This window comes from Corythoichthys intestinalis, chromosome 11, assembly GCF_030265065.1.
Source record: "Corythoichthys intestinalis isolate RoL2023-P3 chromosome 11, ASM3026506v1, whole genome shotgun sequence".
Taxonomy (NCBI): domain Eukaryota; kingdom Metazoa; phylum Chordata; class Actinopteri; order Syngnathiformes; family Syngnathidae; genus Corythoichthys; species Corythoichthys intestinalis.
This window is the reverse complement of record NC_080405.1, coordinates 36,031,581-36,037,143: the sequence shown is the minus strand read 5'-3', so window position 1 is coordinate 36,037,143 and position 5,563 is coordinate 36,031,581.

The window sequence follows — 5,563 nt, the reverse complement described above, 5'->3', positions numbered from 1 at the left end:
TTTAAAATTGGGACTTAACGTCCACAAATGTGGACACTTAGTATTTAATGTACACTTGATTTTATACCAAAAAAATATTGAGGCTTACGTGACCCAAAAATATGATGTCCACACAAGGGTGTGGGTTTGCATAGGGACGGTAGGGATATAACACTACCAACTTTTCAGGATGCTCAAAATGTCCCCACCAACGTTTAAGCAACCTTATTTGCATATATAATGACTTCCATTATATAGGTCATTTAGATTGTCTTCCCATATGTTGTAAGGATAGAATCGACCCAACCATTATGAAGTGAATTACAGTACTTTCATTATGTTCAGACTTGCACTGACCCCTTTTTACTTGCTGAATGTGCAAGTTCATTTTTTTCCCTCAAACGAACGTTTGATTGGATGATTACTTTACCCCCCCCCCACACACACACACACACACGCATTCACAGGCTGACAGAAATACAACGTGCGGCCTCCTCCGCCCGCTTCGAAGACGAGGGATATAGGAACGTTATTTTTCATCCAGCAGCAGCAACTGTAAGTAATGTAAAAAGATGTCAATGTTGTGGAGGTGGGGAACACAGCACTAATTTTGCTACTGAAATTTCGTCCTACATCAGAGTTAGAATAACATTAATTTGTGTGAATTTCTCAAACTCGAGGAGGAACCTGCTTTGAGAGAAATATCCTCCCATATAGTATTTTCTACTGTTAACGTTAATTAAACTAGGAGAAATATAGTGAACTGAGGTTTACTCCGCTTCTCCCTAGTTTTTCTCTTTATTTTATTTATGTGGACTTAGAGCAGCCCAAAGGAGCTTTCATTTTTTTTGTTGAGTTTGGCTGTGCTTGTGGACAAAAGCAGTAGTATTTTACCTGAAGAAAGGCTCCATTTTTATTTATTTTTGTTATTCCCTAAGAAGTTTTTTTGTGATATTTAATTTATTTAGACAGACAATTTTGAGTGGCATTAAGATAATTGTTTATTTTTTTGCATTCCTGGATAGTTTACAGGCGATCAACAAGTGCAAATTTGACTCAGATTTCGTGAAATAAGAAAAATTGCTAGCTGAAAATAAGTTTAACAGATTTATTTTAAGCAAAAAGTATTTAATCTAAAAAAAAAAAAAAGCTTGTCTGTCAGAAATGTTCTTAATTCAAGACTATATATCGTTCAATACATTATTTGAAAGCATGTTTGTCTGGATTTAAGTGATAAATGACCAATTTTTAGATTTTTGGGCTGAACAAGAACAAATAGTATTATTTTCTTAATTTAATTGGAATAATCTGTCATATTAATCTGTCAGCTAGTCTTTAACAATCAAAACAAGATGGAGAAAATTATTCAACTAGATTTAAGAAAAATTATCAGATTAAGACAATATAAATTTGCAGTGTTGAAGTTAGTGTACATCCATACAGATTTATTTTGCATTGATCATTTAGCCTATCAATTAATTAGAGTCATATTAGTGAGAAACATGTCCCTGAGCCCCGTTGACCCAATCTGTTTTGTTTATTATGTCCCGTCCTCAGCAAAAAATGGGCATGCGGTTATGCTGTTAAACATAAGCGGATTTTAAGGGGGGGGGGGGGGGGCAGGCCCCCCTGGTGTCTGAAAAATGTTATTGCATATAATTGACTTTCCGATATCTATAAAAGTTCTAAAGCAATAAAACTGCAACAAAAATGAATGAAATGAACAAAAAAATATATTTCTATAATGGGTCAAAATTATTTTTCGAACAGATCATGTGACGAGCAACTTAGACGGTCATTTGCTTTGCATATAAACAAAAAAAAATTCAAATGATTAATTTTTCTTTGATTGATTTTTTTTTTTTAATTGAAGCAACTCTTTGAGGGATTGAATGATTTAGACACAAATGTCCTTCCCATAATATGGCCCAAACACAAAAAGGATTGCTTCAATCAAAGTATACTTTTCCGATGAAAAATTAGTTCAAATGCAAATTTTTCAATCTCAAATATTTTTTCACATTCAAAAATTTTACCATCACTGAATTTTTTCTTTTTTTTATTTTTGATTGAAGTGATTTTTCTTTTTGAAGATATATATATTTTTTGAGGCAACTTATTTTTTGATTGAATAATAACAAAAATGTCCGAGCCAAAATGTGGTCCAAACACAAATCAACATTACTTCAAGTTGCTTCAATTAAAAAAAAATAATAATAATAAAAATAAAAAAAATTTAAAAATAGCTTTCGCATGCATTTTTTTTTTAGTTTCAAATTGATTTTTGCATTCAATTACTTTTTTTTTTTTTTTTTTTTTGATTGAAGTGACTTTTTTTGGTTGAAAATATGTTTTTATTGAAGCGACTTTTTTTTTTTCTTCTTTTTTTGGAAGCACCTTTTTTTTGGGGGGGGGGGGGGGGGGGATTGTATAATAAAGACACAAATCTACCTCCATATGGCTCCGCCCAGGGGATACCATTTTTGACTGGGGTAATTACATTGACATGACACTGATGGGCGTACCATATTCAATGGATGACAATCTTGGCGAAAAGTATTCCCTAAGCAGCCTGATTTAGAATTCCCCTCAAGAATGATGGGAAACAAAAAACACTCATTCTCAACTTATTAATATAAATATTCTTGTAAGTTAATTGTATTGCTGGCACGGCGTTTCAGGGTCATCAACATGTTGTGCCCCCCCCAAAAGTCAAACTCCGCCTATGCTGTTATAGATTCCTCACCAGTATTGAGAACAAACCTACGCCTTATGTCCACATAGTAGTATGTGGACGCCTGCTCTTTAAGCAAAGCTAGCACTATTCCAAATGACCACAAGAGGGCAACCTTGGCTCAAAAATTGCTTTAAAAAAATAAGCTTTTGTATTTTACACTAATTGAAACGTGTATTAAGCCAACGTTTGCCATTATTTACAATCGACCTACTGTATCCTTCAGACTGAGATGCAAATCTTTCTTTTTCAGCAATATTATGTGTCGCGGGTTAACGACTGCATTTCAGCACCATGGACAGAGTTATTTCAACACCAAGGACAGCGCTATGGCCCTCTGCTAAATAACGCTACTTGACCGAAGGCTGAGTATTGGAAACATTAAAACAAGACAACATTAACGGCTTCCGTGTGAAATGAGTGTTCTTCTTCACACCGTCATTTGCCTGCATTACTCGAATGTAGGCCAACATGGCGGTCACACGATTCCTATTTGCGTATTGTGGTCCATTAGAGGGGAAGAGAGGGGGATAGTTCAAGGAGATAGCATGGGGTTTCCTTCAACCTGGGGGGAGTATGAGGGAGGAATTCGCAAGCTTTCGCCCATGACACAGAGGACTGCGTCACTCTACCAACGTCAGAGACGAGAAGGGTTGGGGGTAAAATAAGACCGTACAGTATAGTGTTACTACTACTAGCATTGAGCCCCCCTATGTGTGTTAGCTGCTTTCTCTTTGTGCTTGCGGTCTTTAAACCTTTATGGGGCACTCGTTTAATTCATTGGCTGCCATTGACTGCGCTAGACGTCCAATCCATATTGATTGGGAGGGATGGCAATCGCTGCCAGAACCTCCCAATCAAAATGGATTGGACGTCTTGTGACATCAGTGGCACTGAAGCATGAACACTCACCGACACTCACAGTTTTAATGAATTGGACGTCTGTCGTAGGTAATGAGTTAATGGTAAGTATACTCTTATTTATTTTAAGTGTAGTTTTTTTTTTCTCCTGCACTTTTACATTTGTTTAACTACAGACTCTAAAGTGCAATTATTCTCAATGTATTTAAAAGTGTTTTGTCTATTTTTTTCTCATTAAAAACAAAAAGAGTTTTTTGTTATTAATGCTATTGTATTTTGTATTTTTATTTACAATATTTTTTTATTCTAATTTTATGTTTTTTAAATATATATTTTAACCCCTTCTTGCCAAATGTATCACATTTGATACACTTAGAATTTCATGATTTTGAGACTAATTCAGAATTTTGAAATATCTTTCCTCAAAAAAAAACGGATACACGTCAACTCATGCATCTGCAGGTTTCATGAGAAAGAAAAAAACAGGATTTAGCAAGGGTTATAGATATTAGAGCGCTTATTACACATATTTTTATTTTTACAAATTTGAAAAAAGGTTTCATTAAGACCTTATTTTTCAAATTTTGTGATTCTCTGACAGTTGCTTCGTATTGCAGGCATTAAGGGGTTAAACCATATTATTAATACAAAATACAGTGATCCCTCATTTTTCACGGTTAATGGGTACCAGAACCCACTGTTCTAAGTGTAAAAACCGCGAAGTAGTTGTTAAAGTTGTTTTTTTTTACATCAGAAAACATAACAGAGGCAGTCAGATACCGTATTAATTTTTATCAGGTCATTCATTGTCAGACAGAAGCAGCATGGCAAAACAACACACAAAAAAATAAGTAAAAATATCAAAATGGCTGACCTCTTCGTCCTCTGTAGGACCATGTCCCCCAACAAACTTACTGCATATGAAATCTGAATGGCTTCACCGTGCTGGCATTAACCTGATCTTTTGGACGTCCACGCAAGTTGATCAATTCTTCACATTTTTTCCTCCGAGTTTTTGGTTTCGGGAAACGTATGAAGAAAACATCCTTCACATGTTTTGATGTCTAGAGTCGTTTCTAAGTTCCATAGCAGCAGGGTTTGATCGGCATGTTCTTTTTTGAAAGATTACCGGAGAAAACAAACAGAAATAACATGGATTGTATGCGAGGGCGTGTCTACAATGTCCAACTTTCGCGTTACGATGGCGACGTCACGGTCTAAAAAATAGCATTTGTGCGGTACGTTATTGTAGCCTACAAGTACCACAAGTGTTGTTACTATACCAAATGTTAATTTTGTGGCCTACATGACCCAAAATGTGATGTCCACATATGTGAACGCCGGGTCTTTGTGAAGCAATTTTTTTAAAATTTCCAAAATAGTCACTTGCCCTATAAAGGGTTAAACAGATCTCCCTGAAGGTCACAAAGCCACTGACACCACTGACTCCTCACCACGAGTACACACATGAATACTACAGATAATAGTGGGGCAAAAGCTACAGAAAAAAAGTGTTTAGTAATCTGTTCGAAAAATGTAGTTTAATGTTGTGTGTTTGTATGTTTGTTTGTTTGTTTGTTTGCTTGTTTACTTGTTTATTTGTTTTAGTCATCATGCGGTGCAAAAAGTCATCATGCAATGCATTCTTAATATTAATAAAATGATTCAATAATGCAGATGCATGATGTGATGCTGGCTTCCATGATTCCTCATCGTGAGAAAATACATAGAGATTATGTATTACACATTTTTGAATGAATCCCCAGTGAACTGTGCAGCATTTCCAGCACAATTGTTTCAAGGTGTTCATGTAGAAATCATGCCCGAGTAGACATAGTAATTGCTTCTTTTCATAAGTAGTGATCAGATAATGATCTGTTCACATTTTTACTTTATTGTAGATTGTAGTAGTGAAATCGAGCTCGGGGGTGATCAATATAGTGGAGGTGGCTGATGATGGGGGTGGAGGCGCGCAAGAAGAGGGGAGGG